Genomic DNA, 14,659 nt, shown 5'->3' with positions numbered 1-14,659 from the left:
GTTGAACATTAACCACAATGCCTTGCTGGTCTACATTAGAATTCCAGCCTCATCTCCAGGTTCCTTCAAGGGTTCTGGCTAAACCTATTCACCTATACAGCCTGGAACCCACTTTTTCTTAGGAGAACCCACAGGAGGGTTGAACTTCCCAGAAGGAGAGGAGCAGTAGTAGTAGTATGAGGAGGAGGAGGAGGTCGCATGTTTTTTTTTTCAACCTTTGTTCTGCTGTGGGTGCTCCTGCCCGAGGCTCTCCTTGGAGACTCATCTGCTTTCCTCCATTTTATGGTGGAGCTCTGTGGTTGTACCTGACTGGGAGAGCGGTGACAGCGAGCAGGCAGCAGCAGCAGCCGCGGCGCGCGAGGGACAGAGCACGCGCGCGCGCGCGTGGGGGGTCACACAAAATGTAGCCACGAGGACGAAGAAGCTAGCGATAATCGTTTAAAGGCAAACGGAACGAAGCGCGCGCGCGGCTTCCCGAGACACCTAGCTTATGTGCTAGACAAATAAATAAATAAACAAATAAACTAGGAGATAAGGTTTCAATAAGGAAAAAAAAATCAAAGAGATGAGGGGGGAAGGAGGAGGGGGAGGAGGGGGTGTAGCTTCCTCACACTGGCTTTCATGGAGACTGGACCAGAGGCTAGAGCAGCTCCTCTGTCGCTAATGGAGTCTGCTTCAACAGCTTCTCCATGAAGCTAGCGCTTCAGCCGGACAGGGGACGCGCGGTAATTCCACCCCCTCCCCTGGCCGGACATAACAAACCCCCGCTGATGAAGACAGCCTCCGTCCATTTCCTTGAGTCACTTTGACAACAAACAAGAGAGACGACATACCGAGGAAGGATATCGGCGAGAAGACCCACTTGACTCTGGCTGCATGGGTGCCAGTCAACGCGGCTAAAAAATAAAAAAAAAATTAAAGCCACCGACTTCCTCGTCTGGACCTCGGCTAAAGCGCTCCAGGTCATTCACGAGGCGCTCTCCACGTTCAATCCCATGATCCTCCAAACCCCCGACGTTCTCGCAGACCTTGACGTAAATCTTGCCGAAACTGGAAATATAAAAGCAAAACTCACTGCTTCAATCTTCTCCTCGAGCGATCCTCCCGAAAGTTGTCCTCGTATCTCATGCGTGCGCCCGGTCGGTCTAATGGATGATCGCCATCTTTCCTGCTTCTCCTTTGCTGCAGCTGCAGATGACCTGAGATCCGTCTGTCTCTGAATAATGAGCAACCACACAGACAAGGAAGACAATCTGCAAAGCAGGCTACACAAAGAAGTTTGGGAGACTAGCAAGCACCAGAGGGTGCACAAGAGTTTACGACGAGACGAGGGAGCATCAGCAGGATGGACAACGTCTGTGCCCGAGAAGCTCATCCTTCATCAAGACTGAAGTCAGATGATCTGCAAAGCCTTATGAGCGGCTCAAAGCAGCAGCAGACGCGCGCGGCCACGCCGAATTTTATATAGGCTTGATACTATGGTTGCTACGTCATGAGGTTATCTGCAGTTCACTTATGAGGAGATGCATCCATCACATGATAGATAGATAGATAGATAGATAGATAGATAGATAGATAGATAGATAGATAGATAGATAGATAGATAGATAGATAGATAGATAGTTTCATTTTATAAATATTTTTATTCTAATTTTATTTTATGAATCAAATTTATTTTATGAATCAAATAAATGAGAAATATTAAAATCAAGCATCTATTTTGTGGCTCCTGACAGCCATGGCTGCAGACTTCTGTCCAGCAGCTGCAGACAAAGAGGGGGCCCCAACACAAAAGGTGTGGGGTTCTGCTCAGATGTATGTCAGTGTGAAGGATGGGGTGGGCGCCTGGGGGGCAAAGCGGCGAGAAGGGGGCATGCATGGTTGGGTGGGTGAATGGCGAGGATATCAGCATCCGGGAGCATCCATCACCTGTGATTTTATGCCCTTTGATTGTGTTTAATCCTTTGTGATTTATGGAAGTCTGTCTAAGCCCTTTTAGAGATTTTTTTCTTCTAATTTTGGAATTTGTGCTATTATTTTATCTTTAACACCCGAGATGTCGTCAGTGACACTTAAATAACACAAACTCTTTATTGTACTGTAACTTTTTAACCGTTTACACAATCATCACTCCAGTGGCAATGCTCGATATCAATTTTTAGTTCAGTTTTTTTTATTTTATTACATAGTAACTCCCGAAACTGTCCAAAAACCTCAAATTCAACTAGTAAATTGTGTCATTTTTTAATTGCAAAAATTGAGATCGAACAGTTTAATGTTTTATAACAAATTATCAAATACGTAGAGACAAAATAAAAATGTATAAATCCACAAAATTAGCACAGGCAAAGTAAAAACATTGTGAAAATTGTCTAAAAAAAACTACACAAAGCCCACCAAGTTTCCAAGATTTATTACAAAGGAAATCACAAATATGTATCATAAGCTTTATGTTTGCGTTAAATAAAAATAAAATGGTAATACCATCAAATACATGTTCAAAGCCAGATAATAGTAAAAAAAAAACAACTTAAAGTTGAACATATTACTAGTTAATTGATTAATTAGTTTAACTAAAGTTAAACCAATTAATCAAACTCAATTTGACAATTATTGCATTTATTTGATTCAAGGAGTCATGTATGTGAACCGTATGAATAGGTGAAAATATGTATATTTATGGTTGTAATGTCAAAAATAAAGACTTTTAAATGATAGCATTGTTTTATTTGATCTATTTTATAATCAATTCACAAATTAGTATATCAAATAGATTTGATACATCTATCAATTTTCATTGTTTTTTACCTTTGTCTTTGTTTTGTTTGTTGTTTTGCTGGAATTGCTTCAAATCAATCAATCAAAGATCCCATCTTCAGAGTTGAAGTGGTAAAAATCACAATAAAAATCATCTTTTTTTTCCAAAAATGGAAACAAATTCTGGATCACAGTCAGAAGAATCCCTCCTCACTGCAAAAACTGAATCTTAAGAAACTAAAAAGACTTGTTTTTAAGAAACATTGTCTTGTTTTCTGTCCTGCAAGAAAAAAAATCTCAAGAAAGTTTTATCAATATTCAAAATAATTTTAGTTTGAGAAAAGAAAGTCTTAGTGACAGGAACATTTTTCTTAAAATAGCGATTCTCGATAAAACTATTTTTTTACCTCATGGTCAGATTTTTTTTGTTTATTTACAGAAATTTGTTCACATTTGAAGAATTTTTGATATATTCTAGGGTGCCTCTCTTTGCAGTACAGCAATTCCACCAAGCATCTCTCTTCTGGAGCAGCTAGTGCAATACTGGTAGTGGGGAAAAAAAGAAAGCCTTGTCAGGAAAAAAGGTAATGTAGAGATGAGAGAAAATGTTAAAAGCTCCATTTCCTCTAAAAGATGGAATTGGGAAGAACAAGTGAGCCTGATTTGATGCAAACAGTAATTATTTTTGCAAGAAAGAAGTTATACCCAAGAAAGATTTAAGAAAACTAAATGATTTAAGTCTTCACCTACAAAGATCTCTTAAGGTTAATATCTTCCAAATCTCTCCCTAAATAATAGTATTTGTAACCAATTTGTAACACAGCATCAACATGTTCCCTGAAACTGCAGGGATGTTCTACCAAACGTCTTGGTAAAGTTCCCGCAGCTCCTCAGTGCGTTTAAGCTATCTTAAGAGCTTCTGTTTCTTCATGTAATCCCAGACTGGCTCCATGTGGTTGATATGTGGACCCTGGGGTGGGGGGGGGATTGGGAAGGGTGGAGGGAGAATGCCATCTGTTGCAGGCCTCTGCTGCTGAAGATAGCTTTGTGCAGGGCAGTGGCCACATATGCGCAGGTCAGATGATTCAGGTCTCCATGATGGTTATGCATGGATGGTGTCTCCACTTTTATGTGAATTCACTCTGAAAGCTACTATTGGATGTAATCCCACATTTACTAAACAAGAATTAAAGCAACAATCGCAAATTTACCAATTAAAATTGTAACTTTTGATGCTCAGGTTTGCATGTTTTTGCAAATAGATAATACTAGATTATTAGAAATAATACAAATAAGTTTTTCTATCATTTTGAAAGATAATTGAGGCAAAAAGTGTTTTTCCTGCTTTCTGATTGGCCGATTTCTAAGCAAACAGGAAGTAAATTTGCTATTGAGAATCCAGTTCGTCCTAATAAAGGAATTTCCGAGACCCCCATCTCATTATTGAAACTTTATTTATAATTAAATTGTTTTAACTTGTGTTTTCTGTCCTGCAGTGCATTATTATTCCACTAGGGGCAGTAGAAGGGCTTTTCCTGCTCATTAAAAAATGGCTGCCTCCATGAAACCTCCAAAACCCTTTTGGTTGGAAAACGTTTAACTAGTTTTCAAAACCTCATGCTGAGAATAACTCATCTATTATTTGGTATTTTTTTAAATAACTACTTGCTGTATTGAAAGAATGCTAAATTTGTTGATAATTAATTCTTTATAATGCAGTTATACCTTGGTAAAATAGGTGTATCAAATTTGAGACAGTGGGTAAATATTTTTTTCCGGAATACTATGTCCATATTATTGCATCTTAAAATAACATTGTTGTTACCAATATGTCATAATTTATACTATGTCTATTACTCGTAAAAAATATTTTTGAAAGTTTAAAAAACATCTTTATTCCCTAAAATATGAATTTTCTGTCAGTTCTTTCATGGCTTTACACTGATAATTTGATTCAGTCTTGAACTGTTTTCAGAAGAACTATTATTTAATGCCAGTTTTTAAAATATTTTCTTATCAACTCTAAGATTTATCAATTTTTTTGCAAACATTTGGAAGTTGAATCATTTGAAAGTATGAAACCATCTCATCTTTCAAATTGTAGGTAGCAGATGGAAACAAGGTTTTGTCTTTAGTGCCAGTTCTCCTGTCGCAGTGACGTACATAACCCTGTGGGTTTCCCAAACAGGGTGGCAAACCATCACTTGGCCCAAAAATGACTTCCTCCTTCTCCAGATCTTCCCTCTGCTGCCACATTTCACCAGAACACCTAAAAAGAAAAACATGAACGCAGTGAGAGTCAAAGGGAACGAGATCAACGTCTGAACAGATACTTGAAGGAATGCATCTGGATGATGGAGAGTGTAGCGCAGACACGCAGTCCTGTGTTGACAGTTCTTCCTGTGCAGCAGCCACCATATATCACGCTGATTGGACATATGGGCACTGCGGCAAATCTGATTAATATGGGATGTTCAGGAGTCCGGTGTGAAGAGCGGGACAGACTGCAGTGGGACGTCCCCACCGGTCAGTCCTCCCCCGTCACACTGTGCCAGGCCACAACCCAGCCCGGCTAAAAACAGACCTGTCGTCAGGGATTCAGATGGTCGAACAGCAGGAGAAAAGGGGCTTCGGTACAGATTTAGTGTAGGGAGGGAGGGGGGGTGGTCCATTATGGATGTGAGAAAACACAAAGTCTAACTGACAATTAACTCTGGAGAAGTTCCAAAAATCCTACATGGGTGAGCAAACCGTAGAAGTTTGACCTGTGAGTCAACAGAGGAGACACAAGGAGTCAAGAAGACACAAGGAGACAAGGGGAAAGCGTGAAGACAAAAGAGGAGAAACAAGGAGATACAGAGAGATGCTGTTGATGAAAGATATTTATACAAACTATTTTATTTTATTTTTAGATCTCTAGACCAACAAACAGATGAAGTGACACAAAGTCAAATCACTTGTGAACTCATTTACAGCCTTGGTCAAAAGTATTTTTGTCATTTATTGTGGGTTTTTCCATTCATGACTGCTGTTTTTCATCCATCCATCCATCTTCTTCCGCTTATCCTAGACCGGGTCGCGGGGGCAGCAGTCTAAGCAGAGATGCCCAGACTTCCCTCTCCCCGGCCACTTCCTCCAGCTCCTCTGGGGGGACCCCGAGGCGTTCCCAGGCCAGCTGAGAAACATAGTCTCTCCAGCGTGTCCTGGGTCTTCCACGGAGCCTCCGCCCAGTGGGACATGCCCGGAACACCTCTCCAGGGAGGCGTCCAGGAGGCATCCGGATCAGATGCCCAAGCCATCTCAACTGGCTCCTCTCGATGCGGAGGAGAAGCAGCTCCACTCCGAGCTCTCTCCGGGTGACCGAGCTTCTCACCCTATCTCTAAGGGAGCATCCAGCCACCCTCCGGAGAAAACTCATTTGGTCATGACCCAAAGTTCATGACAATAGGTGAGTACCGGAACTAAGATCGACCGGTAAATCGAGAGCTTTGCTTTCTGGCTCAGCTCTCTTTTCACCACAACGGACCGGTACAGTGACCGCAAAATGGAGGACGCCGCTCCTGTTTAGTTTTTGCTAAGACTACATTTGTGCATTTTTGGAGGTGTGTTTCTTTTTAAGTGGCAGGTGAGTTGACCCTCATTTTGTTTTGAGATACAAGCTCTACTCTGAAAATGGTGAAACTTTATTATAGATAGGCTAGTGTGTATTTGAATCTGGACTGTGTTTAGTTAGGTTCAGTCTGTCTTTACAATACTGCTGAACATTATCACTAAATATATGGTAATACACTCCAAAACTGAAGAAAGTAAAAAAAAAAAAAATCTGCAGATGTTCCAAAACTGAGCCCTGGGGTACTCCATGACAGAGTAGTACTCTTGTTGAAAGGACGGATTTGTATAAAACTTTAATACAGAAACTAAAAAACTTGTGTCTAAAAAAAGAATGTCAAAATGCTATTTCATAATCTTGAGGAACTTGTCTTGAAGTTGAGTCATGACCTCTGATTTTCTTCTCTTCTTGAAACATTTCTCCACTCATCCAAGTGGCTTCATCAGGCTGATGGTTGTCTTTAATGCCAGGACCTGTCCTAACGCCTTTCATCCAAACCTCAGCTTCCTAGCGTTAAGCTGTGGGGAGGGCTTTGGGTAGTTCCCCCACCTAGCTGTCATCTCTCATCCTGGACACTCCAAAAGAGAGAAACTCCTTTAGAAGCTACTTCTTTCTGAAGTTGACTGGATCCAAAGAAGTCTGAGTCCTTTAAGTCATTTCTTTGTCTATATGATGGGATGGGAGGGGACAGGAAGGTCGGGGAATCTGTGAAGAAAGGAAGTCTTTGGCTTTTAGCTTTGGTCAAGAGGGCGGCTTTCTTACGTCTGAAGATACTTACATACCAGACATGTGTGATGCATTCAAGAACGTACTTCAAGGATTTACTCACAGCTGGAAGAGGTTTGGTGTGTAATGTCGAAGAAACCATGATTATTCATGTCTCCTTAATGATCAATTTTCAAGGAACTAAACGACTCATCCTGATCTTCTTATCCACCCTGTAAAGCAATATTTACATTTCCAGTCAGGGCATCAAATCAAAACCTCCACTAGATTTTTCTGGCAGCACTTTTCAGTTTTTGACATTTCTTTTGACAAATTTTTTTTGTCTTACACAAGAAAAAAATGAACTTTTAAAACCTAAAAATGTCAAAAACATCTCAATGTTTTTTTTAATCTTCTTGTGTTAAGGTTGTGTTTCTGAAAGCAGAAGTGAAGCTTCATCTCCTTCTTTCAGTCCATCTTAGCATTTGATGCCCATAAGGTCCAAGCTTTTGCTCAGAGATTCTGTTCCTACAGGTTCACCTTCTTCAGGCTCCGGATTGTTGGAGTGTTTGAATGTAAAGTCTGGATCTATTTCACACTGAAGCACATCGAAGCAGCAAAGAAACCTTCCTCCACTCCAGGTCCAGCTTTAGGTACATTAAAGAGCCACTCTAATGAAAATTGTGTTTTTGGATTTCAACCCTTTTACACCGGAGCTCCAGTGTTGATGTTCTTTGATTTGCCGTAATTTTTCAATGGTTAATGTGATCAGCGTAATTCCTGCAGATTCTGAAGGAGAAAAGTGGCTCTTCTTCGGAAAAGCTCTGTGCTGCTTTTCTCATTCAGGATCTGCTGAAATTATGAAATATTAAACATCGAGTGTTTAGGCCTTGCTGGTGACATGTTAGGTGTTAGAGGGTTTATATATTTCTTGAGGCATTTTTCTTATGACTGTTTGAATGTTTTGTTGCACCGCTATTGTTGAATTGAGGGTGTGAGGGGCTATCAGCTAATCGAAGAGTATGTAAACAGATGGGCGAAGGGAAGAGGGGGCGGACCACAACTCATAGGTGAATTTTTAATGACCCACTGCTGTTCTGCAGAAACTATGACACATGCTTTATGATTTTGGTAAAAATGCCATAATCATAATAAAAAAAAAACACAGGGGAGGCTTTGAAAATAGATCAGAAGGTGATCGGAGTGGATCTTTAAGGCGTTGATCCTCTCAGAGGCAGATCAATCATCAGGTTTGCTTTCCTCTTTCAGTCAGTCAGACAGCAAAACCATCCGCTCACCCAGCAAAAGTTCTGGTACCAGAAACGTTTTATCTTCATTTTGGACCTCATGTGATACTGGTTCCAACCAGAACAAACGGAGTGCGCTTCTCTTCTGGCTGCTAAACACCAGCTTGGTTTTTAAAGGTGACGTCTTGTGAAGCTCTCATCTCTAACAGGTTTTTTTTTTTTTTTTAGATGTTTGATGCTTTTTGAAGCGAGGCTTTTCATGTCTGCAGCCTCTTGTTTGGACTTGTGATCTTGATGTAGAACCAACATCGGATGCAGCTGGTAACACGGCGGATCTTGTAGCAATCTGGAGACCTGGAATTTCCTTAATTTTAAGCCGAAACTGGTAAATGAGATTTTCTTGGGTATTTCTCTGTGCCATAAGGTCAAGAAACAAATCTTAATTTTGTGATTACCGTATATAGTTTCCACTTCAAAAGAGACCTAAAAAAAAAATCAAATTTTACTTAAAAAGGCCCTAAATTCCAAAGAAGTACAACTTTTAAAATCTTAAAAACTACTAAAAAAAGTTAAATTTGGGGATAAAATCAACAATATAAACAGAATGAAATATGTAAAAATTCAAACTACCTGATTGACCTTTACAAACTAACTTCACATGATATTTACAGAAATAGATATTGAATGATAAAAAAGAGTAAAAAAGCTTAAAATGAGCTGAACTGCATTCAGCACAAACAATATTAAAAATAAGAAATTTAAAAAAAATACAATTTATATTAACCTATATTTAACCAGGATCTTCCCTCGTAGATAATAAAACTTGTTTTACAAGGGAGTCATGGCCCCATTAAAACTCACAGATGCGATAAAACATCAGAACAAAACATTAAAACACGACAACAATAAAAGCATTTAAACAACTTTCATTACACCTTATAGTAACATTAAATGCAAAACAACAATGAAATGAAATGCGAAACTTTTCATTTCAATTAAATTATAACCAAAACTATTGTGAATTTCTGATTTGAGGACTGGTTGTAAAATAAAGGAAAAAAAAGTCTGTTAGAAAAAAAAAATCATCTATATCAAATCTGGGTTCATATGAAATGTTACATATTATTTACCATTAAATACTCACAAAATTTTAATCAGGTCAACAAGAAAACACAAACCTCTGTGGTTTTGGCCATAGAATTTGGTCTTCTCATTTGGCCCCAAAGGCTCTGGCAAAGTAGGCACAAGTTTACAACAACTTATAATATAACTTAGCCAATTACAATCAAGAAATCGTCACACAGTTCTTAGAAAGGGCTGGGGTTTGTGTATTATTGATTTTGTGACAGGTGTCTTTGGGCAGGTGGAAATTTGAACGCAGGCTGCATTTGACCCAGAGCCAGACTTTGGACATGTCTGTTGTAGAGGATCATGGGAGTTCAAGGAGAACGATCTGCAGAGCAAGAAGAGCAGAGACTTGTCTGACAGTTAACAGAAATATCTGCTCATTTCTCTGTTTTTAGCTAATTTGTCCACTAACTTTTTCATTTATTTACCTTTTTAGAACTTAATTTGGTTCAACATTTAAGGATGGTGGTTATTGTAATCTCCGAAATGACTCATACCTCTGAAATATGAAGGATTTCTGTGGAAAAATTAGGGGTTAGCTCTGGAGTGTCAATACTTTTTACACAGAAACATGGGACACAGACACCCTCAATAATAGAAAAAAATGGACGTTTTAGAACAAATTATTTGTCAAACAAAAGAATGGGATTTTTCCCCACTTTAATCAAAATGTAGCCTTATACCCAATCGAAACATCTTTACGCACTTCTGGGAACGGTATCCCAGGATGCATCTTTCCGGGGGCCTGAAGCAGGGCTCTGCTCATCCTTCATCCTCCTCATGGCTGACTGCCTCCGACTGCTTCCCTGCTGCTGATTTTACCGAAAAAAGGAGCAATCGGAGGTCAGGCTTTTATCTTTTACAGGTGGAGTGCTCCACTCCTGTGTTTTAAATCTCTGTGAACCGCTTTGGCATTAAAGAAAATATTTCTACAATATATAATATCGGCGCTACTCTGAAGTTTATGATCAAAGGACAGCCTCTCGTTTGTTTTTTTTTCATACGGGAAAAATCGCTGACATTCACGCCTAAAATTCTCTGACAAGACTCAACGAGCCTCTAAATGACGAAACGGTGTGATATCTGGTGAGCAATAAACTCATTTGCCTTTAGATCAGAAAATCCTGCTTTCTTTTATTATTATATATTTTTTTAGAAATTTGACATTTTTGATCTCATTTATAAGATATTAATAAAATAAATCTGCAAACAAAGATAAGATACCTCTATTGTCCAATAGAGGGTAAAATTGTTTCATGCAACTGCAATGGGAGTAGCAGGATAAAATAATAATAATAATAATAAAAACAAGGAGTATGGAATTATGTCTTATATAAAGGACAAATTAATATATTCCACAACTGAAATATCTCAGAAAAGTGTATTAATTCTCATAATTCCATTAAAATATAAAACTTCCCATTTTTTAAATTGACTTTATGTATTTATTTTTAAATAAATTGAGGTTCCAACTCACAAAACAGGATTTCTAATATTTGCAATCCTGTGGAGAAATTACAGTAAGCTTATAATCTCATCAAATCAATCAGAATGCTGTATTTTCTAATTTATATCTCCATCTTCAATACTTTAATAAAATGGGCAGGAGCCAGGTCCTGCTGGAAGATGAAATCTGCGTCTTCATCCTGATCCTCAGCAGAAGGAATCATGAAGTCCTCTAGAACTTTCTGCTAAACGGCTGCAGTGATTTTGGATTGAAGGAAGCAGAGTTTACAACACCAGGCTGGACATCGGACTCCAAATCATGACTGTGCAGATTTCACTCTAAAAATCTCCAGGAGATTTCTGATTCCAGGTAGATCGTCTGTGCTCCCGTGGACCTCACTTCTGGCTTGTCTTGGTTGTGGACCTCGCCTCCGGCTTTCCCTTATTTCTGTCTGGATGAACGCTATTCATGTAGTTGTAGACTTAGATAAGCTAATTCTTCTTTAGCAGTCCTGCTACATCGTCTGTCCGTCCTGGGAGAGGATTCCTCCTGAGGTTTCTTCTGTTTTTTTTCCTGAATTCGGGTTTTTTTAAGAGTTTTTCCTCACTGAGAAGGAAGCTCTAAGGGCAGGGATACCCAACTTAGCTTAGTCTATTTAGCTTAGCAATTTATATTTTATGACTGACTTTCTGCTTCTGTAAAATTACCGATATGGAGCCAATGAGACGATTGTTTAGTGATATTGGGCTATAAAAATAAACTTGAATTGAATTGGACCTCCAGCACCTTTGGTTCTGCTCATCGTTTTTCCTCCAAACTCTTGGAACTTGGTACACTTTACTTTAATGAGAAAACAGGAGCTTGGACTACCGGCCAACAGTCCAGTCCTTCGTCTCCTTGGTCCAGTTGAGACATTTCCTCCGTTGACTCAGATATGTCTTGACCCGAGGAACCCGACAGTTGGAGTCCATCTCCCGAATGCGTCTAAATGTGGTGGTTTTTGAATCTGTTCCTCCTACCCGTTCCACTCTTTCTGGATATCTGCTATAGGTTCTGAAATCATTTGATAACCTGCTGAAGCCCGCGACTGTCTCTTTTTCTGGTGCCTCTTCCCTTTCCGTTAGACTTTCCGTTGATCTGCTTGGACACAGCGCTCCGTGAACAGCCAGCCTTCTTAGACATGAACCTTTATCCAGACTATGGAGGGGATCCATTATGGTCTTCTGGCTGTTTTTTAAGTCTTAAGTCTTTCCACACATTGAACCCAACTGAACAGATTTAAAGACCTCTGCAGGAGCTTTGAGTTTAGAAGATGAAACTCGGTTTATAACATTTATGTCCTGCAAAATTTAGGCACATTTCTCCAGATTATATTAAGTTTCCAAAATTCTGTTTTTGTGGGGTTTATGAGCTGGAACCCCCAATTAATGAAAAAAATAAAAAATAGAAATCAGTTAAACAGTGGGCCCTCAATTTATATGTTATGAAAGTTTATTTATTTGAATGGAATTACAAAAACAAATCCACTTTTCCATGATATTCTGCATTTTTGGAAGGGGTCTGTTGATTTTTAAGAGTGGAAAAAGAGAATAATGTGGTAACAAATTTAAAGACACCCAAATCAAACTAATTAAATATGTACTTGAGTAAAAAAAATATTCAAACTTTTAAACTACGAGAAAACAAATAAACAAAGGTTATAAGTATTTATCAAATACTTACAAACAGTGAGGATAGCTTGCAGGTTTACTTTAGTATTAGTGACTCTGTGTCACTCTAAGGTGTTGGGCTGACAGAGGTTGCTCTGCTCTTCAGTAAAGTCTCTTTGGTTTCCTGTTGAGTTCTGAAGGCCAAATTGTGTTTTTTTTTAGGATTTTAAAGTCATCATTGCTCGACTGGTAAACGTTTTGCTTTGTGCTCATGATAATCTTTTATTCTCAGCGCCACAGTCGAGACACAAACCAGAAAATGCTTCGATTTCTTAAATAATCCAGCAGGATTAATGACTCTACTCTCCATGAAGGTGCTGATGGTCTTGATCAGTTGTTGCAGCAATCAGCTGTAAATTAAGAAGTAAAGATGATCACTTCTGTTAATAGGGATGATTGTAAATGATCACTTTTTGTTCAGGCTTTTGGTTTTTTCTGCTTTTGTCATGAAGGATTGAAGGATTATGGAGCAAAGAGGACGTTGTAGTGAAATGAGGACAAAGCGACAAAGGGAAGAAGCACAGACCCAGAAGCTCCAGACGTCTTCATTGTTATTTCCACTTCAGAACTTTGATCACGCCTGTCCGTCCCTCGACAGTACCAACTCAGCCTTGAACTTTGGTTTCATCAGTGAGTATGAAACAAGCGGTGGAGCCAAACATCAAACCAACCATAAATTTAGGGGGAGGAGCTACAATTAGAGGTCATAGCAAATTAACAAAAAACTGATTTGTGGTGGTATCAATTTTTCAATATTTCAAAAGCATCTTTGTGGATACCTATAATCGTTTCAGTGAGTGGAATTATGGGTAATCCTAATTGCTTACCTAGAAAATGATGCCTATTATTCTTTATGTGAGATGAACTGACTCTGCTCTCTGAATTTCTTTGGTTTCCGTCCATCAAACTAAAAATGTTGTTTCTCGCGGATGCAGGATCACCGATGCTCGGAGGAGGCAGAGCCGAAATGCAGACGTGTCACACGCTTGACCTGAACCCTCTCGCAGCCTCTTTCTCCATCCTCTTCCATCCTCTTTCATCCATTTCCGTCGTCAGGCAGATTTCAAAGCTCCGTCCGCATCCGCCAATCTGTCCGACCACAATAACTCGAATGTCCCCAGGTGAGAGCTGAGCGAGGAGGCCCCGCTATCGGAGGACAGCCGAGCATACAGTGGACAGTGGCAGCATCTCTGGGATTAAAAACTGCTGCATCCACTGTTCCTTTGGCCCATTGACAGATGGATAAAGCCTTGGACTGCACCTTATTGAAAGAAGGAGAGAGTGCCCAGGGAGCCATGAAATCCACGGACCCTTCTTTAAATGGGTTTGTAAGAGGCTTCCGCCTTGCAAACCACGGCTGAAAGAGCCCATTAAATAAAGTCCAGCTCCTCAGCAAGGAGCCGGGGAAGATTCATCAAAGAGGAGAAGCAAAGATAATGATAGCTCATGGCCAGATGTGAGACTCTGGCTCCACCGACTCGCCGCGTGGGACTGGGTTAGAGGCGCAGAGATAAAGTGAGATTTTTCACTTCCTTTCACCGCGTCTGGTGTGAGCGTGTGCGCGTCACAAGTAAATACATGTTAACAGGAAAACAAGACTTTACAGAAAGTAGACAACCACGTCAACCTATACCTATAGACATCATACGAGTTAAAAATTGGGCTCACGAGTGGAGGACATGGTTGCTTTTGCTAATATAAAGGATCCAGTTGTGCATCAATGAAAGAGCATCAGCATTGATCTTTAAGCTGCTGGTTCTTTGCATCATTCTGTAAAGCATTAACATTTTCATTCCCCAGTGAAGTTAACACTTTAAAATCGGAAATGTTGCCACGACGTCTAAATAACAAACATTCTTTGACATACTGTAAATCTTTGTACAATCAATGGGCATGTGTGGTGCGTTCAAGAACATGCTGATTATGAGTTTTTGAACATCAAAAGCATGTGGTGTTCAGGTCTGTCAATACCCCAATACCCAATACTGGCGCATGTACAGTGTTCTCCGGCTTATTTGCGTTTCTTTATTTTGGGTTTTTCGTTTTCATGGATTTT

General features: G+C 39.7%; 1 protein-coding gene across 2 annotated transcripts in view; it reads right to left on the bottom strand.

Annotated features, from left to right (window-relative positions):
• znf462 (zinc finger protein 462) overlaps positions 1 to 1,488 on the bottom strand; it is a 46,862-nt gene extending 45,374 nt beyond the window's left edge. The window contains exon 1 of one of the 2 annotated variants that reach the window (XM_024299047.2): positions 834 to 1,488. The gene's annotated coding sequence lies outside the window, so the exon portion shown is untranslated. The remainder of the gene's footprint in view (positions 1 to 833) is intronic. The other variant, XM_024299046.2, reaches the window with a different exon arrangement.
• Between the last annotated feature and the right edge of the window lie 13,171 nt (positions 1,489 to 14,659).

This window comes from Oryzias melastigma, linkage group LG12 (assembly GCF_002922805.2).
Source record: "Oryzias melastigma strain HK-1 linkage group LG12, ASM292280v2, whole genome shotgun sequence".
Taxonomy (NCBI): domain Eukaryota; kingdom Metazoa; phylum Chordata; class Actinopteri; order Beloniformes; family Adrianichthyidae; genus Oryzias; species Oryzias melastigma.
Note: the sequence above shows the minus strand (reverse complement) of the source record. Positions and strands in the feature narration are given on the sequence as shown.